We start from the raw sequence: 23,746 nt of genomic DNA on the forward strand, positions 1-23,746 counted from the left end.
GCACTCTGTATCTAGTTACTCTGGTGGGGACTTGGAGAACCTTTATGTCTAGCTAAGGGATTGTAAATACACCAATCAGCACTCTGTATCTAGCTCAAGGTTTGTAAATGCACCAATCAGCACTCTGTGTCTAGCTCAGGGTTTGTAAATACACCAATGGACACTCTGTATCTAGCTAATCTAGGGTGGACGTGGAGAACTTTTGTGTCTAGCTCAGATATCGTAAATGCACCAATCAGCACCCTGTCAAAATGGACCAATCAGCTCTCTGTAAAACAGACCAATCAGCTCTCTGTAAAATGGACCAATCAGCAGGATGTGGGTGAGGCCAGATAAAAGAATAGAAGCAGGCTGCCCTGAGCAAGCAGCACCAACGGGCGTGGGTTGCCTTGTGCAGTGTGGATGGTTTAGTTCTTTCGCTTTTTGGGTCCATACTGCTTTTATGAGCTGTAGCACTCACCGCGAAGGTCTGCGCAGCTTCACTCCTGTAAGCCAGCGAGACCACGACCCCGCTGGGAGGAATGAACAACTCCAGACGCGCCGCCTTAAGCTGTAACACTCACTGCGAAGGTCCGCAGCTTCACTGCTGAGCCAGCGAGACCACGAACCCACCAGAAGGAAGAAACTCCGAACACATCCGAACAGCAGAAGGAACAAACTCTGGACACGCCGCCTTTAACAATTGTAACACTCACCGTGAGAGTCCGCGGCTTCATTCTTGAAGTTAGTAAGATCAAGAACCCACCAATTCTGGACACAGAAGTACTGGGATTACAGGTGGGAGCCACCGCGCCTGGCCCAAACTGGCACTGATTCTTGATTTGTACATCGCAGTTAGTAAAAGGGCTCCCTGACTCCTAGGCTTGAATTTGGGGAGTAATTTGATATTCTTGATCATCACTAACTCCTTTGTAATATATTCTTTCAAAATATGTCTATCTCGCCTTCCCCCACTCCATGTCAGTATTTCATTTAATTATTTTTTTGAGAGGGGGTCTCATTCTATTGCCCAGGCTGGAGTGCAGTGGCGTGATCTTGGCTCACTGCAACTTCTGCCTCCTGGGTTCAAGCGATTCTCCTGTCTCAGTCTCCTGAGTAGCTGGGATTTTAGGTGAGCGACACCACGCCTGGCTAATTTTTGTATTTTTAGTGGAGATGAGGTTTCATCATGTTGGCCAGGCTGGTGTTGAACTCTTGACCTCAAGTAATCTGTCCACCTCGGCCTCCCAAAGTGCTGAGATTAAGAGGTGTCAACCACCGCGCCCAGCTAAATGTTTGCATTTTTTATAGAGACGGGGTTTCACCATGTTGCCCAGGCTGGTCTCAAATTCCTAGGCTCAAGCAATCTGCTTGCCTTGGCTTCCTAAAGTGCTGGGAGTGCAGGTGCGAGCCACTGCACTCAGCCCGAGATATTTTCTTTTTTTAAATTTATTTTTATATCATTTTATTTTATCTATTTATTTTTTGAGATGGAGTCTTGCTCTGTCACCCAGGCTGGAGTGCAGTGGTGCGATCTCAGCTCACTGCATCCTCTGCCTCTTGGGTTCAAGCAGTTCTCCTGTCTCAGCCTCCCGAGTAGCTGGGATTACAGGCATGTACCACCACATCTGGCTATTTTTTCTATTTTTAGTAGGGATGGGGTTTCACCGTGTTGGCCAGGCTGGTCTCGAACTTCTGATCTCAATCCACCCACCTCGGCCTCCCAAAGTGCTGGGGTTACAGGCATGAGCCACCATGCCCAGCTGTATTTTATTTTATAGAGAGGGTTTCTCACTATGTTACCCAGGTTAGTCTTGAACTCCTGGGCTCAAGTGATCCTCTTGCCTTGACCTCCCAATGTGCTGGGATTACAGGCGTGAGCCCATTCCAAAATATTTTCTGAACTTTTGTTCAGAAATACCAATGGTGAATAGGCAGTAGACAACATTTAGGGAATAGGCAGGAAGTGGGGAAGGTACGGAGGGGGTGGAGATTAACACCCAAACTCTGGGACTTTCCCTCTCACAAATATAGGACACCTTTAAAATATATACCTGATTCCAGTCTCTCTTACACAAATGATAAATATAAATAGGAAGATAGAAAGTGCATTTGGCAAACAGGTACCAAGCAACAGTCTTGAACAGATGATTGAACATTTCATTTGTTTCTCTGTTAATAATGAATCTATTTGCAATGTAAATTTCCAGCTAATCTTTTAACTCCTCTTTAGCCACTCTAGAGTAGTAGGAAAAGGATGGTAAGCTTCTGGATTTGATTTTTCCTAAGTACAGATTATCCTGAGAATATAAATTACATGATTTTTTTTTTCTTTCAGGAAAAGCATTCAGGTATAATTAAGTCAAACAACATCATGCCCATAATTTTCCACTTTTAAGAGATGGGGTTTCACTCTGTCACCCAGGCTGAAATGCAGTGGTATGATTATAGCTCATTGCAGCCTTGACCTCCTGGCCTCAAGCCATCCTCCCACCTCAGCCTCCCAAGGTGTTGGGATAATAAGCGTGAACCACTGTGCCTGGTTTACTTTCTACATGTTAACACTAGTGATTAAATGAAGATTGAAAATAGAAACATACTAGGGAAAAAATACTTTGAATGTTATCTATGGCTCCACTATATTGGAGATCTTATCAAACTTTTTACAAAATCAAAATGAAAAAAAAAAAATTTTTTTGAGTGTCTCACTCTGTTACTCAGGCTGGAGTGCAATGGCGCAATCACCATGGTAGCCTTCATCGTGCAGGCTCAAGCCACCCTACCACCTCAGCCTCCTGAGTAGCTGGGACCACAGGCACGCACCACCTTGCCTGGCTGATTTTTAATTTTTTTGTAGGGACAGGGTCTTGCTATGTTGCCCAAGCTGGTCTCAAATTCCTGGGCTAAAGCGATCCTCCTGCCTTGGCCTCCGAAAGTGCTGGGATTACAGGCATGAGCCACTGTGCCCAGTGGAAAGAAATTATTTTGTTTAGCTTGTTAAAAATTGAGATGAAATTCATATGACATCAAGTTAACCATTTTGAAGTAAATAATTTGGCCAGGCATGGTGGCTCACACCTGTGATCCCAGCACTTTGGGAGGCCGAGGTGGGCAGATCACCTGAGGTCAGGAGTTCAAGACCAACCTGGCCAACATGGTGAAACCCCATCTCTATTAAAAATACAAAAAAATTAGCCAGGCATGGTGGTGGCCACCTGTAATCCCAGCTACTCGGGAAGCTGAGGCAGGAGAATCATTTGAACCTGGGAGGTGGAGGTTGCAGTGAGCTAAGATTGCGCCACTGCACTCCAGCCTGGGCAACAGAGCAAGACTCCCATTTCAAAAATAAATAAAGTGAATAATTCAGGCTGGGAGTGGTGCTCATATCTGTAATCCCAGTACTTTGGGAAGCCGAGGCAGGCGGGTCACCTGAGGTCAGGAGTTAGAGACCAGCCTGGCCAACATGGCAAAAGCCTGTCTCTACTAAAAATACAAAAAAAAAAAAAAATTAGCTGGGTGTGGTAGTGAGCACCTGTAATCCCAGCTACTGGGAGGCTGAGGCAGGAGAATCACTTGAACCCAGGAGGTGGAGGTTGCAGTGAGGAGAGACTGCACCACTGCACTCCAGCCTGGGCAACAGAGTGAGACTCCATCTCAAAATAAATAAAAATTTTAAAGATAATAAAGTGAATAATTCAGTAATAGTAGTACATTCACCATGATGTGCAACCACCACCTCTACCTTGTTTCAAAACATTTTCATCACTGTAAAAGGAAACCCCATGCCCACTAAGCAATTACTCCCTATTCCTCCGCTCTCCTCAGCCCCTGGAAACGACCAGTGTGCTTTCTGTCTCTACGGATTCATTTATACCGGGCGTTTCATACAAATGGACTCAGCCAGGCATGGTGAATCCTGCCTGTAAGCCCAGCACTTTGGGAAGCAGAGGCTGGAGGATCATTTGAGGGCAGAAGTTTGAGACTAGACTGGGCAATAGAGCCAGACCCTGTCCCTGCAAAAACGAGGGGGGGGATGTGATACAATATGTGACCTTTTGTTTCTGGCTTATTTGACTTAGTATAATATTACCCAGATTCATTCATGTTGTAACATGTATCACTACTTCATTCATTTCTTACGGCTGAATAATATTCTGTTGTGTATATATACCACAATGTTTTAATCCATTCATCAGTTGATGGAAATTTGGGATATATCTGTCTTTTGACTCTTGTTTGTAGCACTGCTGTGAACATTCATGTACAAGTATTTGTTTTAGTATCTGTTTTCAGTTCTTTTGAGTATATACTTAGGAGTAGAATGCTAATTCCTTTTTTTTTTTTTTTTTTTTGAAACAGAGTCTCGGCCGGGCATTGTGGCTCACACCTGTAATCCCAGCACTTTGGGAGGCCAAGGTGGGTGGATCATGTGAGGTCAGGAGTTCAAGACCAGTCTGGCCAGCATGGTGAAACCTCGCCTCTACTAAAAATACAAAAATTAGCTGGGTGTGGTTGTGCGTGCCTATAATCTCAGCTACTGGGGAGGCTGAGGCAGGACAATCGCTTAAAACCTGGAAGCAGAGGTTGCAGTAAACCAAGATCGTGCCACTGCATTTCAGCCTGGATGACAGAGCAAGATTCCATCTCAAAAAAAAAAAAAAAGAAACAATCTTGCTCTGTTGCCCAGGCTGGAGTGCAATGGCGCGATCTCGGCTCACCGCAACCTCCGCCTGCCAGGTTCAAGCGATTCTCCTGCCTCAGCCTCCCGAGTAGCTGGGAATACAGGCACGTGCCACTGCGCTCGGCTGATTTTTATATTTTTAGTAGAGACGGGGTTTCACCATGGTGGCCAGGCTGGTCTTGAACCCCTGACCTCAAGTGATCCACCCGCCTTGGCCTCCCAAAGTGCTGGGATTACAGGCGTGAGCCACCGTGCCCGGCCAGGAACTACCTTTTTGTATTCAAGAGTTAGCTCCAAACTAGTCAATGCTGAAGGCCTGTTTATCCATTACGATTCTCATTTGCTTCTAAAATACATAAAGAGGCTAAAACAATTGGCTTGATGGAAAAAAAAGTTCAACTCAAGATAAACACTGCATGATATCATTATGTGTGGTATCCAAAGAAGTCTAACTCATAGAAATGAGAGGAAGTTGGTTGACAAGAGCCATAGGGAGGGAGAAACAGGAGAATTTTGGTCAAAGGAAGGTTTCAATTACAAGATAAATAAATTCTGGAGATCAAACATATAGCATATGGTAACTCTAATTAATAATAATGTAGGCCGGGCACAGTGGCTCACGTCTGTAATCCCAGGACTCCGGGAGGCCAAGGCAGGCGGATCACGAGGTCAGGATATCAGGATATCAAGTCCATCCTGGCTAACGCAGTGAAACCCCGTCTCTATTAAAGATACAAAAAATTAGCCGGGCATGGTGGCAGGCGCCTGTAGTCCCAGCTACTCGGGAGGCTGAGGTGGGAGAATGGCGTGAACCCAGGAGGTGGAGCTTGCAGTGAGCCCTCCAGCCTGGGTGACAAAGCAAGACTGTCTCAAAAAATAATAATAAATAATAATAATAATAATGTATTGTATACTTGACGTTTTCTAACAGAGTAGAGCTTAAGTGTTCTTGCCACCAAAAAATGGTGACTATATGAGGTGGTGGATATGTTAATTAGCCTGACTGGTGATCTTTTTATGACAATGAGTTTCACTCTTGTTCTTGTTGCCCAGGCTGGAGTGCAATGGTGCCAACTAGGCTTACTGCAACCTCCACCTCCTGGATTCAAGCGATTCTCCTGCCTCAGCCTCCCAAGTAGCTGAGATTACAGGCATGGGCCACCATGCCTGGCTAAATTTGTATTTTCAGTAGAGACAGGGTTTCTCCATGTTGGTCAGGCTGCTCTTGAACTCCCAACCTCAGGTGATCCGCCCGCCTCGGCCTCCCAAAGTGCTGGGATTACAGGCATAAGCCACCGCGCCTGGCTGTGGTGATCATTTTACAGTGTATAAATATATCAAAGCATCATATTATATACCGTGAATATATACAGTTTTTGTCAATTACACCTCAATAAAGATGGGAGGGAAAGAAAAAGAAAAATGTTTAACTCTACCAAAAATAAAAGAAATGCAAATCAAAATAAGAAAAATGCCATTATTTAGACTTAAAAAGCCAGGCATGGTGGTTCATACCTGTAATCCTGACACTTCGGGAGGCTGAGGCAGGAGGGTCGTTTGAGGTCAGGAGTTCAAGACCAGCCTGGGAAACAGTAAGACTCTACCTCTACAAAAAAAATTTTTGGCCGGGCGTGGTGGCTCATGCCTGTAATCCCAACATGCTGGGAGGCTGAGGCAGGTGGATCACTTGACGTCAGGAGTTAGAGACCAGCCTGGCCAACGTGATGAAACCCCATTTCTACTAAAATACAAAAATTAGCCGGGCATGGTGGCAGGCGCCTGTAATCCCAGCTACTGGGGAGGCTGAGGCATGAGAATCGCTTGAACCCAGGAGGTGGAGGTTGCAGTGAGCAGAGATCGCACCATTGCACTCAAGCCTGGGCGAAAGAGTGATATTCTGTCTCAAAAAAAAAAAATTTTTTTTTTAATTAGCCAGATGTGGTGGCACACACCTGTAGTCCCAGCTACTCGGGAGGCTGAGGTGGGAGGATTGCTTGAAACCAGGAGTTTGAGGCTGTAGTGAGCTATAATTGTGCCACTGCACTGCAGCCTGGGTGACAGAGTGAGATCCTATTTCTTTTTTTGTGGGGGGGATGGAGTCTTGCTTTGTCTCCCAGGCTGGAGTGCAGTGGCACTATCTCGGCTCATTGCAACCTCCACCTCCCGGGTTCAAGCAATTCTTTTGCCTCAGCCTCCAGAATATTACAGGGATTAGGGTTGGGATTACGGTTGCCTGCCACCATGCCAGGCTAATTTTTGTATTTTTAGTAGAGATGGGGTTTCACCATGTTGGCTATGCTGGTCTTGAACTCCTGACCTCAGGTGATCTTCCCACCTCGGCCTTTCGAAGTGCTCAGATTATAGACATGACCCACCATGCCCAGCTTGATCCTATTTCAAATAAATAAATAAAATAGACACAGTATTGGCCAAGATCTGAGTAAATTAATAAGCGCTGATCAGAGTGCAGAAAATTGGGCTCTTTCTATACAAAACCAATAGAAATGCAAATTGATACACCCTTTCCCTGGAAAAATTTGAATATAGCCTGGACAACATAGCAAGACCCCCATCTCTTTGAAATAATGAGAACATCTGTGTTCTAACATATAGTACTTAGCTTTCTTTTTTTTCTTTTTTTCTTTTTTTTTTTTTGAGGAGGAGTCAAGCTGTGTCACCCAGGCTGGAGTGCAGTGGCACAATCTCGGCTCACTGCAAGCTCTGCCTCCCAGGCTCAAACAATCCTCCTGCCTCAGCCTCCCGAGTAGCTGGGACTACAGTTGTGTGCCATGCCCGGCCTCTGGCCAGCATACTTTTTAAAAATTGGAAGACTTGGATGGGCACTGTGGCTCACGCCTGTAATCCCCGCACTTTGGGAGGCCGAGGCAGGCGGATCACGAGGTCAGGATATCAAGTCCATCCTGGCTAACACGGTGAAACCCCGTCTCTATTAAAAATACAAAAAATTAGCCGGGCATGGTGGCGGGCGCCTGTAGTCCCAGCTACTTAGGAGGCTGAGGCAGGAGAATGGCGTGAACCCGGGAGGTGGAGGTTGCAGTGAGCCGAGATCACGCCACTGCACTCCAGCCTGGGTGACAGAGCAAGACTCTGTCTCAAAAAAAAAAAAAAAAAATTAGAAGACTCAGTAAATGTTAAGTCTGGCTATTGTAATTGTCAGATGTACATCAAAATGCTGGTACTGCTTTAAGTAGTGGAAATGTAATTTTAATTTTCTTTTGTACACTTTTCCATGTTTCTCACAATAGTGCATTTTCCTTTTGTAATCAGAAAAAAAAATTAAAAGAAAAAAATTAAGATTTCGGTCCTTATAGCCATCTTTATAGTCAACTTTCCAAGCAAGATAACTTTGCTCAAGGTAATTCTCCCTGCTGTGGGACAGTGATTCCATATTGGATAAAGGCTTCAATATTTTCGGAAAGGCATCCCAATCTTTGCTACCCTCTCTTCTAATAAGAGTCGAGGTGAACAGCACTATCAAACAACTGCAAAATACTTCCATCAGGTCAGCACTCCAGGATATTTCTATTCTTAGACATAGTAAGATTTGGAGAGCAGTGCTTTAGAGGCTGGGCAAGAATTTTAGAAAGCTAAGGATTACAACAGATCTGGACATTCTCCCCCACCCCCATTAACAATCATGAACTGCAAATTTCTATTAGGGGTCACTCATTTACAGGAAAAACAGCGAAAACCAAGAAACTTGGATTATGTCATTCCTCTACCAACATTTTTGATGGCACCCCTGTGCCTATTCTATTACCTACACATTACTTAGCCAGGCATCTGAGGTCATTTTAAAGATAATTTTCAGGCCAGATGTAGTAGCTCATGCCTGTAATCCCAGCATTTTGGGAGGCTGAGGTGGGAGAATTGCTTGAGCCCAGGAGTTTGAGACCACTTTGGGCAAGAGGGCAAAACTCCATCTCCACAAAAAATACAAAAAATAGCCGGGTGTGGTGGCACCCATTGGTGGTTCCAGCTACTCAGGAGGCTGAGGCAGGAGGATCGCTTGAGCCCAGGGATGGAGGCTGTAGTGAGCCGTGACTGTGTCACTGCACTCCAGCCTGGGCAACAGAGCAAGACTCTGTCTCAAACAAAAAAAATAAAGTGATATTCGGAGTGACTTGAAACATGGATCTGAATCTAGGTACTGGAGTTTCCACTTTCAGCTTTGGGACTATCAGTTCACACCCAGCTCTAAATATATCAAGAGCAAATTCCAAGAACTCTTCTGTGAGTGTCATATCAATATACACACCTGCATGTATACTGCTAAGCCACTGTGCCTGGCCAAAAATATTTTTTTCAAGTGTCTAATGGTGTAATAATTAGCCATTCAAATTAAAGGGGCCATTCTAAAGAATTAGCTTCAGGCCGGGTGCGGTGGCTCACGCTTGTAATCCCAGCACTTTGGGAGGCCGAGGCGGGCGGATCACAAGGTCAGGAGATCGAGACCACGGTGAAACCCCGTCTCTACTAAAAATACAAAAAATTAGCCGGGCCTGGTGGCGGGCGCCTGTAGTCCCAGCTACTCGGAGAGGCTGAGGCAGGAGAATGGCGTGAACCCAGGAGGCGGAGCTTGTAGTGAGCCGAGATCGCGCCACTGCACTCCAGCCTGGGTGACAGAGCGAGACTCCGTCTCAAAAAAAAAAAAAGAATTAGCTTCAGTAGGTGGTGTGGCTCAGGCCTGTAATCCCAGCACTTTGGGAGGCCAAGGCAGGTGGATCTCCTGAGGTCAAGAGTTCAAGACCAGCCAGGCCAACAGGGAGAAACCCCATCTCTACTAAAAAAAATACAAAAATTAGCCAGGTGTGGTGTTGTGCACCTGTAGTCCCAGCTACTCAGGAGGCTGAGGCAGGAGAATTGCTTGAACTCGGGAGGTGGAGGTTGCAGTGAGCTGACATCTTGTCATTGCACTCCAGCCTCGACAACAAGAGCGAAACTCTGTCTCAAAAAAAAAAAAAGTTGAAGTAGGGGAGATAAGAATTAAATAGAATTGAATCAGTTGAAACAAAAAAAATTTCAGTGCAAGATCAAAAGAGCTGTTTTGGAAATCTTGCCAGCAGTGCTGAAAAGAAAAGGCTATTTTATTAACCTTTTAGCAAAGACATAGATGTGTGTTCAAGAATACCATTTGAAATCATAGTCTATTACAAAATTACTACAGGCAGCCAGGCATGGTGGGTCATGCTTGTAATCCCACCGTTTTGGGAGGCCAAAGCAGGAGGACTGCTTGAGGCTGGGAGTCTCAGACCAGCCTGGGTAACATAGCAAGATCTTGTCTCTACAAAAAACAAAACAAAACAAAAAAATGGGCCAGGCATGGTGGTGCATGCCTGTAGTCCCAGCTATTCAGGAGGCTGAGGGGGGAAGATCACTTGAGCCAAGAAGGTCAATGCTGCAGTAAGCCATGATCATGCCACTGCACTCTAGCTTGGGCAACGAAGCAAGAGCCTGTCTCAAAAAGAAAAAAAAATTACTACTACAAGTATTGTGACTCTAGAAGGTGTAAGGGTTTCAGAATGAGGATGGACAAAGGTTGACATTTTTGGGAACAATTATTAGGCGCATGTATCTTCTTTTTTTTTTTTTTTTGAGATGGGGTCTCACTCTGTTGCCCAGGCTGGAGTGCAAATGGTGCAATCTCGGCTCACTGCAACCTCTTTCTCCCAGGTTCAAGCGATTCTCTTGCCTCAGCCTCCTGAGTAGCTGGGATTACAGGCGCATGCCACCATGCCTGGCTAATTTTTGTATTTTTACTAGAAACGGGGTTTCACCATATTGGTCAGGCTGGTCTCTAACTCCTGACCTTGTGATCCACCCACCTCGGCCTCCCAAAGTGCTGGGATTACAGGCGTGAGCCCCCCGTGACCAGCTTAGGCACATGTATATTCTTATATGATTGTAAATGAAGGTGGTGATGGATAAGAGTACTAATCTTTTTATCCTGCATAGTCTGAAATTGGAATTTTCAAGGCAACTCTTTTTATCGCAAACCATCTGAATATCTCCTTCCCTGAATGTCCATTTTATTCATTTATCAGTTGACAATGTTTGTATTTCATTGTGTCTAATTTGGCTATAAATGTGCAAGAGCGTCAGCCTGTCTGCCTTGGATTGTAAACTGTTAGAGGAGAGAGGCAAGGTTTAGCTAATTCTCTGTGTGAATCATTTAGCATGGCATAGCACTACACACAATTAAGGTTTTAATAAATGTGTTGATTATGATCTTTGAAAAGAGGCTTAGTCCCATTTATCGTCTTCTTGATCTTGTCAGCACTTCGCTAGAGGGTGGGGAGAGTTTACTTAATCTACATTTTTTTTTTTTTTTTGAGACAGAGTCCCACTCTGTCATCCAGGCTGGAGTGCAGTGGCATGATCTCGGTTCACTGCAACCTCTGCCTCCCCAGGTTCAAGCAATTCTTGTGCCTCAGCCGCCCAAGTAGTTGGGATTACAGGTGTGCGCCACCATGCCCAGCTAATTTATGTATTTTTAGTAGAGACAGGGTTTCACCATGTTGAACAGGCTGGTCTCAAACTCCTCACCTGAAGTGATCTGCCCGCCTTGGCCTCCCAAAGTGCTGGGATTACAGGCGTGAACCACCGCACCTGGCCTACTTTTAATACCTGAAGCTTATGCTAAATATGATAACTGCAACCTATCAGTGACGTCTGTTGGTGAATATCTGAAATGTTGTATTTTCACATTTCTGTAGCTGTTTGAGATATTATTACTTACACGGCACTTGGATACTTGACTTGAAGTAAATATGTTTTAAAATTCAATCACTTCAGTGTGAAATTCAAATTTTATGGAATCCAGAAATATTTATTTTGACTTTTGCCAACAGTTACTGGGGATGGAATGCCTAATCCTTGAATTGTAACTTCAACAGAAGGGTCTCATTACCAGCACAGGGGTGAACAAAGGCTCAAGGAGACAGGAGACTTCTATATTTTGCCTCTTAACTATTTTTATTACAGTCAGTGATGTTAATCTCTAAAATATCCCAATAAATTAATGTAATCACTGCAGTTTTCTTTTCTTTTCTTTCTTTTTTTTTTTTTTTTTTTTTGAGACAGAGTTTCACTCTTGTTGCTCAGGCCGAAGTGCAATGGCACGATCTTGGCTCACTGCAACCTCCACTGCCCAGGCTCAAGTGATTCTCCTGCCTCAGCCTCCTGAGTAGCTGGGATTACAGGCGTCTGCCACCACGCCCAGCTGATTTTGTATTTATAATAGAGACGGGGTTTCTCCATGTTGGTCAGGCTGGTCTCGAACTCCCAACCTCAGGTGATCTGCCCACCTCGGCCTCCCAAAGTGCTGGGATTACAGGCGTGAGCCACCACACCCAGCAGTTTTCTATCCATTCTATCAATATTCTATGCATTCCTTCATATTTATTAAGTTGTCTATTATGTGCTAGGTTTTGAAATGTATAAAGAAGATGGAGGCCAGGTGTGGTAGCTCACACCTGTAATCCCAGCACTTTGGGAGGCTGAGGTGGGAGTAACACTTGAGCCCAGGGGTTTGAGATCAATTTAGGCACCATAGGGAGACCCTGCCTCTACAAAACTTTTTTCAATAATTATCTGGGTGTGGTGGCGTGTGCCTATGGTCCCCGTTACTCAGGAGGCTGAGGCAGGAGGATTGCTTGAGCCTAGGAGGTTAAGGCTGTGGTGAGCCGTGTTTGTGCCACTGAACTCCAGCTTGGGCAACAAAAAGAAGGTAGACATGGTAACTGCCCTCATGCAGCGTAGAATCTATCCAGACAAGTAACCAGTTACACAGTGGGCTGCCTTTGTGGATGGGAGGAGACTCGACTAGAGAGGAACATACACAGACACACACAAACACACACACATTTCTGGGATGACAGAAATGTTCTTGTTTTGTTCTGGGTGAGTACATGAATGTATTCAGTCATCAAAACTCACCGAAGTGGCCAGGTGTGGTGGCTCACGCCTGTAATCCCAACACAGGCGGGGAGATCACATGAGGTCAGGAGTTCGAAACCAGCCTGGCCAAGATGGTGAAACCCCATCTCTATTAAAAATACAAAAATTAGCCAGGCATGGTGGCACGTGCTTGTAATCCCAGCTACTTGGGAGGCTGAGGCAGGAGAATCACTTGAACTTGGGAGGCGGAGGTTGTAGTGAGTAGAGATTGCACCACTGAACTCCAGCCTGGGTGACAGAGGGAGACTCTGTCTCAAAACAAAAACAAAACTCACTGAACTGAACACTTAAGTTTCGTGCATTTTATTATACCTTAATTGCGCTTCAATTTTAAAAAAAAAAAGCAGAAAAGAAAAAGCAAGGTAGCAAAATAGCGATTATAATACGGTATGACAATGAGTATCGCTTATGATGTGCATGTGTATCAGTGTGCCTGACAACTTCAGGGGTTCAGAGTACAGCTCCTTGAGAAAGTCTACAGAGCTGGTAGCTAAAGGTTGATTAAAGTTAGCCAGTCGAGGAAGCCAATGAAGTGCTTCCTGTGAACTTGCAAGAGATGGAGAATTTACATCTCAAAAGAGCTTGCCTGTGCAAAGGCCCAGAGGTAGGAGAGTATGACCCACTGGGGCACTGCAAGCAGTTCAGTATGGTTACAGTGGAGGTTGTGAGGTGAGGGTGGTGGGAAGTGGGACTGGATGGGTGAGCAGGGAATGGAAGATAAAGGACCCTATAACACTATTTTAATAAATTTGGATTTTTTCATGAGGCCATTGGGAAACCCTAAAGGAATAAATATGTATGTGTGTGTGTGTGTGTGTGTGTATATATTTTTTTTTGGAGACAGTCTTGCTCTGTTGCCAGGCTGAAGTGCAGCGGCCTGATCTTGGCTCACTGCACCCTCTGCATCCCGAGTTCAAGCGATTCTCCTGCCTCAGCCTCCCGAGTAGCTGGGATTACAGGCACCCACCACCACGCCTGGCTAATTTTTGGATTTTAAGTAGAGACAGGGTTTGGCCATGTTGGCCAGGCTGGTCTTGAACTCCTGGTCTCAAGTGATCTGCCCGCCTCGGCCTCCCAAAGTGCTTGGATTATAGGCATGAGCCGCCTCACCCCACCATCCCAAAGGAATTTAAATAGGAAAAGACAAAGTCAGGCTTATGGTGTAAAGAGGCTTTTCTCCTCAGGATAGAGAGCAAACCGGAAGTGGGGATGACTAAGTAGGTGGTGGGGGTGGGTGGGGAATGCAGACCGGAGCTCAAGCTTCTGCAGCTGCAATGAAGCAAGAGAAACAGTAAGGGCCATGGGCCAAGGGGATGGAGAAGTGGATGGATGTGAGTGGCACACAGGGCTAGAGCTGCTCAAAGGCAAAGTCAAGGATGACTTGCAGTTCTCTAGGATGGTGCCATAGAGCATGGTAGGGAACCCAGGAAGAGGAGCAGGGGTTGGAAGGAAGTGGGTACTGAGCTGACAGATCTGACACGCAAGGAAGAGATGGATGAGCAGAGGCTTAGGAGACCCATATACAGACCTAGACAGGGAATTCCTGAGAATGGTTACCTCTCTGGAGTTACAGGTTGAGGTCATCCAGGAGAATCTGTCGAGTGAGAAGTGGAAAGGCCCGCAATACTTGTATGAACACCAAAACTTGAAGGGTGTGTAGAGGAGACGGAGAAGAAATTGCTCAGAGAGACAGAAGGAAAACCAAGAGAGTAGAGTGGGTGGCCCAGCGCGGTGGCTCACGCCTGTAATCACAACACATTAGGAGGCTGAGACGGGGACTGCTTGAGCCCAGGAGTTCGAAACCATCCTGGGCAACACAGGGAGACCCAGTCTCTACAAAAAATTATAATAAATTAGGTGGATGTGATGGTGCACATCTGTAATCCCAGCTACTCAGGAGACTTAGGAGGACTGCTTAAGCCCAGGAGATCAAGGCTGCAGTGAGCCATCATGGTGCCACTACACGCCAGCCTGGGTGACAGAGCAAGATCCTGACTCAAAAAAATTATTTATTTATTTATTTATTGAGACGGAGTTTTGCTCTTGTTGCCCAGGCTGAAGTGCAGTGGTGTGATCTCGGCTCACCACAATCTACACCTCCCAGGTTCAAGCGATTCTCCTGCCTCAGCCTCCTGAGTAGCTGGGATTACAGGCATGCACCCACCACGTCCGGCTAACTTTGTATTTTTAGTAGAGACGGGTAGAGACAGGGTTTCTCCATGTTGGTCAGGCTGGTCTCGAACTCCCGACCTCAGGTGATCCGCCCACCTCAGCCTCCCCAAGTGTTGGGATTATAGCATGAGCCACTGTGCCCAGCCAAAAAATTTTTTGAGAAGAAAAGAAATCTGGCCGGGCGCGGTGGCTCACGCCTGTAATCCCAGCACTTTGGGAGGCCAAGGCGGGTGGATCACGAGGTCAGGAGATCGATACCATCCTGGCTGACAGTGAAACTCCGTCTCTACTAAAAAAATACAAAAAATTAGCCGGGCGCAGTGGCGGGTGCCTGTAGTCCCAGCTACTCCAGAGGCTGAGGCAGGAGAATGGCGTGAACCCGGGAGGCGGAGCTTGCAGTGAGCCAAGATCGCGCCACTGCACTCCAGCCTGGGCGACAGAGCGAGACTCCGTCTCAAAAAAAAAAAAAAAAATCTGAAACCTATTTCATGTTATATCTGAAATATACATGATATGCTTTCTCTTAGTTTTCTAAAAAATATGTTTAAACCTTTTTCTGGTTTAGAATTTACTACAGTTTGGAGTGTAAGATTTGTCCAGGTAAATTCCCAACATCCTTACCAAGGAGTCATTAGATAGTTTCCGTCTTTGAAGCCTGGGTTGTCTTTGAATTTAGAGCAAAGAATGGTTGGATTTTTTCCAAAGTTGCCAGCAAAAAGCATGAGCTTAAGAGGTCAGACTTGGCTTCTGGTCCCATCTTTGCCTGTAGCTAGATGTGTGATCCTCAGCACATTTAACTCTTCTGGGAGGCACTTTTTCAATGTAAATTGAGAAAGTACATAAAGTGACCTCGAAGGGCCCTTGTAACTCAAAAACTTTATAGCAAATGATGAAGGACTCTTTTTTTTTTTTTTTTGAGGCGAGGTCTCGCTCTGTTGCCTAGGCTGAAGTGCAGTGGCAGGACCTCTGCTCACTGCATCCTCCACCTCCCAGGTTCAAGCAATTCTCCTGCCTCAGCCTCCAGAGTTGCTGGTATTACAGGTGCCTGCCACCACACCTGGCTCATTTTTTGTATTTTTAATAGAGACAGGGTTTCACCATGTTGGTCAGGCTGGTCTCAAACTCCTGACCTCAGGTGATCCGCCTGCCTCGGCCTCGCAAAGTGCAGGGATTACAGGCGTGGGGCACTGTGCTCCGCCAGGACTTATTATTAAGTTCAGAATCTGTAGATCTTAGTGAGACTCTGTTCAAGCAAAACCATACTATGATACAACTATTAACAAAATGAGGACCTGGCAGACTTTTAAATTTTTATTTATTTACTTATTATTTTTTAGAGCCAGTGTCTCTCTCTGTTGTCCAGGATGGCCTCCAATTCCTGAGCTCAAGTGATCCTCTGGCCTCAGCCTCCCAAGTAGTGAGAACTACAGGTATGTGCCATCACGCTCGGCTAACCACCCCTGCTTAAGCTGAGTTTGCAAATGTCAAAGTTGGAAATAGGTCATGAAATCGACTCACTGGTAGATTTTATAGACTGGATCTTGCTGTGTTGCCCAGGCTGGTCTATAACACTTGGGCTCAAGTGATCCTCCCACTTGAGCCTCCCAGAGTGCTGGGATTACAGGTGTGAGCCATTGCCCCCAGCCCTGCAAATAAACCTATTTTCTTTTTAAATTACCCAGTCTCAAGTGTTCCTTTATAGCAACACCAATGGACTAAGACGTATATGAATGTAGATTTACTGTACAAGAATGAACTTGTTTTGGAAGGTCTGTCTTTTTATTGGAAGAATCGTAATACCGGTGAGCATCATGCTGGACTGGGGATAGGAGAGTTGGCAGCTCTTCTTTCATCGCTGCATCACCAAGCCTCAGGCAAGAGAGCTCACTTTCCCAAGCCATGAAAAGAAGAAAACCCTTTCTCCTTTCTGCCTGCTAAGGAGGGTTATTGGAGAAAAAGCCTGTAAAGTGCTCCAACTTCAGAGAAATACCAATTGGCTCTGTGTTATTTGTCTCACTCTCTGGAAACCACTTTATTTTATTTATTTATTTTATTTATTTTGTTTTTCAAGATAAGAGTCTCGCTCTGTGGCCCAGGCTGGAGTGCATTGGTATGATCTCGGCTCACTGCAACCTCTGCCTCCTGGGTTCAAGCAATCCTCCTGCCTCAGCCTCCCGAGTAGCTGTGATTACATGTGCCCACCACTACACCCAGCTAATTTTTGTATATTTAGTAGAGATGGGGTTTCACCATGTTGCCCAGGCTGGTCTCGAACTCCTGACCTCGTAATCTGCCCGCCTTGGCCTCCCAAAGTGCTGGGATTACAGGCATGAGCCACCGTGCCTGGCCTATTTTTTTTTTAATTTATTTATTTGACACGGAGTCTCGTTCTGTCACCCAAGCTGGAGTGCAGTGGCACGATCTCGGCTCACTGCAACCTTCGCCTCCTGGATTCAAGTGATTCTCATGCCTCAACCTCCTGGGTAGCTGGGATTACAGGCGCGCACCACCATGCCAGCCTAATTTTTATATTTGTAGTAGAGACAGGGTTTCACCATGTTGGCCAGGGTGGTCTCAAACTCCTGAACTCAAGTGATCTGCCCGCCTCAGCTTCCCAAAGTGTTGGGACTATAGGCGTGAGCTACCGTGCCTGGCCTGGAAACCACAAAAAGTTCTGTTTCTGTTTCACTTTCAGGATTCTTCAGCTATTTGGCAAAGTTGAAGATGTAAGTTCCTGGTTCACAACCATTTTCTCCATTTTACAGAGGGAGGCAGAAGAAGATTACATGTATGAGTTGACAGCATAATTCACTGGCAGAATTCCAAAAAGATGCTATCAGTCCAAAAGAAAATGATTCTGGGGAGCCATCTGTTCTCCAGCTGCAGAGATGTTTCTCTAAAGTGCAGTAAGTATTGTTGAAACCATTTTTACTGTAGCGGAAGTCAATCAGACAGTCCAGATTCAGATGGGAGCTGGTTTAAGCATTCAGATGAAGAGATACTTTGTCATTTCTACCACTGAGTCAATTTTATGACCTATCTACAACTTTGGCATTTGCAAACTCAGGGATGGTTAGAGAGTTTCTTTGATCTTTTAAATTATAAAACTTATGCAATGACTCCAAAAAGATGGATTACCTTGAGTAGGTAAAATAGTTATATTTGCTAAAGTGACCAAGGATAAATAAAAACATAGCAAACCAGATCCAATTCTCAAATACTTTGATCTGGCTCGTATCTAGGCAACCAGAGTTGGGCACTCGTCTAATGATGCAGTTGAGCTTAGATGGCAGAGTGGTGGGGCATGGGTAGAGAAGTACAAGGGCTGGAGATGAGACACGAATGGCAGAACGTAGAGAATTGTTAAAACTGGGTGATGGGTATGTGAGGGTTCATTGTATTATTCTGTTTACTTCATATATGTTTGACGTTTTCCAAAATAAGAAATGGCTTAATACAGCAAGTTGCTAACCAACTTTTAAAAAGGCATATTATCTTCCTTCTATGACTTGTTATCATTGGGTGATTCCATTGTTAGGATAATAATAGCGTTCTACGGCCAGACGCGGTGGCTCAGGCCTATAATCCCAGCACTTTGGGAGGCCGAGGCGGGCGGATCACGAGGTCAGGAGATCGAGACCATCCTGGCTAACACGGTGAAACCCCATCTCTACTAAAAATACGAAAAATTAGCTGGGCACGGTGGCAGGCGCCTGTAGCCCCAGCTACTTGGGAGGCTGAGGCAGGAGAATGGCGTGAACCCGGGAGGCGGAGCTTGCAGTGAGCCAAGATAGCACCACTGCACTCCGGCCTGGGCGAAAGAGCGAGACTCCGTCTCAAAATAAATAAATAAATAAATAATAAGAAGAAGAATAATAGCCTTCTACCCTATTGTCTTTTTTTTTTTTTTTTGTGACAGAGTCTCACTCTGTCACCCAGGCTGGAGTGCAATGGCGCAATCTCGGCTCACTGCAAGCTCCGCCTCCCGGGTTCACGCCATTCTCCTGCCTCAGCCTCCTGAGTAGCTGGGACTACAGGCGCCCGCCACTGCGCCCGGCAAACTTTTTTGAATTTTTAGTAGAGACGGGGTTTCACCATGTTAGCCAGGATGATCTTGATCTCCTGACCTCGTGATCCGCCTGCCTTGGCCTCCCAAAGTGCTGGGATTACAGGCGTGAGCCAGCGCGCCCGGCCAAAGATTCTTTTTTTTTTTTTTTTTTTTTCTTGACAAGGAGTCTTGCTCTGTCGCCCAGGCTGGGATGCAGTGGCATGATCTCGCCTTACTGCAAGCTCCGCCTCCCGGGTTCAAGCCATTCTCCTGCCTCAGCCTCCCGGGTAGCTGGGACTACAGGCACCTGCCACCACACCGGGCTAATTTCTTTTTCGATTTTTTTTTTTTTTTTTTTTTTTTTTTTAGATGGAGTCTCGCTCTGTCGCCCAGGCTAGAGTGCAGTGGCACGATCTCGGCTCACTGCAACCTCCGCCTCCCAGGTTCAAGGAATTCTCCTGCCTCAGCCTCCCGAGTAGCTGGGACTACAGGCGCCTGCCACCACGCCCAGCTAATTTTTTATTTTTAGTAGAGATGGGGTTTCACCATCTTGGCCAGGCTGGTCTCAAACTCCTGACCTTATGATCCACCCGCCTCGTCCTCCCAAAGTGCTGGGATTACAGGCGTGAGCCACCGCACCCGGCCTCTTTTTCGATTTTTAATAGAGACGAGTTTCACCGTGTTAGCCAGGGTGGTCTCGATCTGACCTCGTGATCCACCCGCCTCGGCCTCCCAAAGTGCTAGGATTACAGGCGTGAGCCACTGCGCTTGGCCTATTGTCCTTTAAGTACACATAATGTTGAAATAGATTATTCAGTAACTTACAAAAATTTAATTATTATTATTTTTTGAAACAGGGTCTCACTTTCTCACTCAGGTGGGAATGCAGTGGTGCAAACAGTTAGCTGCAGTCTCAACCTCCAGAGCTCAGGTGATCCTCCAACCTGAGTCTCTGGAGTAGCTGGGACTACAGGCTCCTGTCACGATGCCCAGTTAATTTTTTGTGTTTTTTGTAGAGCCCAGGCTGATCTCCAACTCCTGGGCTCAAGTTACCTGCCTGCCTTGGCCACTCAAGTCATGAGTTACAGTCATGAGCCACTGCACCTGGACTTACTAGTTTTTTTTGAGACAAGGTCTTGTTTTGTCGTCCAGGTTGGAGTGCGGTGACACAATCACGGCTCACTGCAGCCTCATATTCCTAGGCTCAAGTAATCCTCCCGTCTCAGCCTCCTGAGTAGCTGGGACCACAGCAGTGCACCACCACACCTGGCTAATTTTTTATTTTTTGTAGAGACAGGGTTTCACTATGTTGCCCAGGCTGGTGTCCAACTCCTGGGCTCAAGCTGTTACCGAATGGAAAGTCTTGATTGCGAGTTGTCCAGGTTCTTGGTGCGTTGAACAAAGAATTGAACAAAATGCACAAACAAAGCAACATAAGAATGAAGCAACAAAAGCACAGATTTATTGAAGTGAAAGTACACTCCACAGAGTGGGAGCGGACTCAAGCAAGCGGCTCAAGAGCCCCAGTTGCAATGTTGTTTAGGGTTTTTATTAAACTAAAAGAATTTCACAACACTCCTAGGTACTCTTTAGAGGCTTCCAATTGGTTACACCCTATGCAAATGAAGGATTTGCCCACAACCAATCAAAGGCTGAAGTGAAGACTTGGCCCTCTACCAATTAGAGGCATTTATTGTTTGTGACCTAAGGGAGAGGGGATTTTGTAGGGGGAGGAGCCTCTGGCCCCTTATCACTTGGGCATGGAGAGGTGGGGTTTTCCTTTTGGTCCAATTCCAAGAAGTCTGCTGTGGGTTGGCCTCAGGCTCCTTGTCTCCAGACCCTGTTCTCCTGCCGCAAAGTGGTCCTCCCACTTTGGCCTCCCAAAGTGCCAGGATTATAGGTGTGAGCGACCATGCCCAACCTATTTATGCATTTGAGATAGGGTCTTACTCTGTCACCTAGGCTGGAGTGCAGTGACACAATCATGGCTCACTATAGCCTTGACCTCCTGGGCCCACATAATCCTCCCACCTCAGCCTCCCAAGTAGCTGGGACCATAGGTGCGTGCCACCATGCCCAGCTAATTTTTGTGTTTTTTGTAGAGATGGGGGTCTCCCTATGTTGCGTAGGCTGGTCTCAGACTCCCGGGCTCAGCAAACCCCCTACTGGGCCTCTCAAGGTGCTGGGATTATAGGAGTGAGCTACCATGCCAGGCCTCAAAAATTTAGATAATGAAACTTTTGCTTCTTCTTGACATTGAGAGAGATTTGAAATTATTTAATTGACTTTCAGCACATTGTGAATTCAATAAAATATTTTTTTGAGGTGTTAAAAAGAAACAACTCAGAACATGCCCCCACTACATCCTAAGGATCCAATGCATCCTCAATTGCATTGAGTTACAATAAATTATCCCATGTGTCTTGGCATTCCTACTTTTTGTCTCTGAAATACAAAGCATTAGGTTGTTATGATCATAACTTAACAGACAAAAATTTCCCGAACACAATTGGTACAATTAGTACACAATTGAAAGAAGAGGGTCATTGGCCGGGCGCGGTCGCTCACGCCTGGAATCCCAGGACTCTGGGAGGCCGAGACTGGCGGATCACAAGGTCAGGAGATCAAGACCATCCTGGCTAAGACAGTGAAACCATGTCTCTACTAAAAATACAAAAAATTAGCCCAGCGTGGTGGCGGGCGCCTTGTTGTCCCAGCTACCCAGGAGGCTGAGGCAGGAGAATGGCGTGAACCCGGGAGCTTGCAGTGAGCCAAGATTGTGCCACTGCACTCCAGCCTGGGCAACAGAGCAAGACTCCATCTTAAAAAAAAAGAAGAGGGTCATTATATAAAATTTGAAACAAAGAAAAAACTGTGATCACAAAATGCATCTCTTTCATTGAAAAAAGAGTGATGTTTAAGCACAAATCTCTCTCAACTTCAGAAAGTCCCAACTTCAAGTAGTTAGGCATTGTAAACTCATGTGCAACCTATTTACTCCCTTATGATTTTTTTTAAAAAATATTTTCCTTCTCCACCTTCTAGAAAAAAAAATATTCACTCAAACATTTATTGATGGCTGGGTGTGGTAGCTCACGCCTGTAATCCCAACACTTGGGAGGCTGAGGCAGGGGGATCTCTGGAGGCTAGGACTTGGAGACCAGCCTGGGCAAAATGGTGAAACTCCTCTACTAAAAATACAAAAATTAGCTGGGCATGGTGGTGCACACCTGTAACCCCAGCTACTACTCGGGAGGCTGAGTCATGAGAATCACTTGAACCTGGGAGGTAGAGGTTGCAGTGAGCCGAGATCGAGTCACTGCACTCTAGCCTAGGCGACAGAGCGAGACTCTGTCTCAAAAACAAACAAACAACAACAACAACAAATACAATTCAGCTGGGCACGGTGGCTCACACCTGTAATCCCAACACTTTGGGAGGCCAAAGTGGGCAGATCACTTGAGGTCAGGAGTTCGAGACCAGCCTGGCCAACATGGTGAAACTTCATCACTCCTAAAAATACAAAAGTTACCCGGGTGTGTGGCACACACCTGTCATCCCAGATACTCGGGAGGCTGAGGCAGGAGAATCACTTGAACCTGGGAGGCAGAGCTTGCAGTGAGCAGAGATTGTACCACCACACTCCAGCCTGGGTGACAGAGGGAGACTCTCTCAAAAACAACAACAACAACAAAAAACCAAACACAATTTATTGGGAGCTTGCTTATGCTAGGTACAGATCTGTGTGCTGGGGGCAAAATAAGACAAGTCTTCCCAAGTATTGCACTGTTTCAAATGTTCCCCTGATACTTAACTTGCTCCCTACCCTTGGTTGTTTTCATTGTCCTTCTGTGGCCACTTTCCAGCTGCATTAACTCTTCTTTTTGTGTTGTTCCTCAATATTAACAGCTTTATTGAGATATAATTCACATACCATATAATACACCCGTTTAAATTATACAATTCAAGAGTTTTTAGTATACTCACAGAGCTGTACAACCATTCACATAGCTAATTTTGAACATTTTCTTTTCCTTTTTTTTTTTGAGCAGGGTCTGGCTTTGTCACCCAGGCTGGAGTATAGTGGCTCACTGCAGCCTCGACCTCCTGGGCACAAGTGATCCTCCTACCTCAGCCTCCCAAGTAGCTGGGACTACAGGTGTGCACCACCATACCCAGTTAATTTTTGTTTTTATGTTTTGTAGAGGTGGCATCTCCTTATGTTGCCCAGGCTGGTCTCGAACTCCCCGGTTCAGGTGATCCTCCCATCTCAGCCTCCCAAAGTGCTCAGATTACAGCCATGAGCCATCACACCCGGCCTGGAATGTGTTTTTTTTTTTTTTTTTTTTTTTTTTTTTGAGACGGAGTCTTGCTCTGTTGCCCAGGCTGGAGTGCAGTGGTGCAATCTCGGCTCACTGCAAGCTCCGCCTCCTGGGTTCACGCCATTCACCTGCCTCAGCCTCCCCAGTAGCTGGGACTACAGGCGCCCGCCACCACACCTGGCTAATTTTTTGTATTTTTTAGTAGAGATGGGGTTTCACCGTGGTCTGGATCTCCTGACCTTGTGATCTGCCTGCCTCGGCCTCCCAAAGTGCTGGGATTACAGGCGTGAGCCACCGCACCCAGCCCCCTAGAATGTTTTCATTACCCCAAAAGAAACCTGTGTCTAGTAGCAGTCACTCCATTTCCCCCCTGCTCCTTCAGAGACCTTAATCACTACTCTACTTTTGGTCTCTATGGATTGGCTTATTTTGGACATTTCCTGTAAATGGAATCATATAATATGTAATCTTTTTGTGTCTAGCTTTTTTCACTTAGCATGATTATTCTTTTTGTTCTTTTCTTTTTTTTTTTTTTTTTTTTTTTTGAGACAGGGCCTTGCTCTG

The 23,746-nt window shown here is 45.8% G+C and overlaps 1 protein-coding gene across 6 annotated transcripts in view; it reads left to right on the plus strand.

Moving 5' to 3' along the window:
* Positions 1-16,154: 16,154 nt before the first annotated feature.
* The window catches only part of RNF34 (ring finger protein 34), a 34,938-nt gene continuing 27,346 nt past the window's right edge, over positions 16,155-23,746 (plus strand). Inside the window, exons 1-2 of one of the 6 annotated variants that reach the window (XM_063614706.1) lie at positions 16,155-16,242; positions 17,578-17,718. The gene's annotated coding sequence lies outside the window, so the exon portion shown is untranslated. Of the gene's footprint in view, positions 16,243-17,519; positions 17,719-23,746 lie in introns of those variants that run through there. The other 5 variants (XM_055236937.2, XM_063614709.1, XM_063614707.1 and 2 more) reach the window with 5 other exon arrangements.

Source organism: Symphalangus syndactylus, chromosome 13, assembly GCF_028878055.3.
Source record: "Symphalangus syndactylus isolate Jambi chromosome 13, NHGRI_mSymSyn1-v2.1_pri, whole genome shotgun sequence".
Classification (NCBI taxonomy): domain Eukaryota; kingdom Metazoa; phylum Chordata; class Mammalia; order Primates; family Hylobatidae; genus Symphalangus; species Symphalangus syndactylus.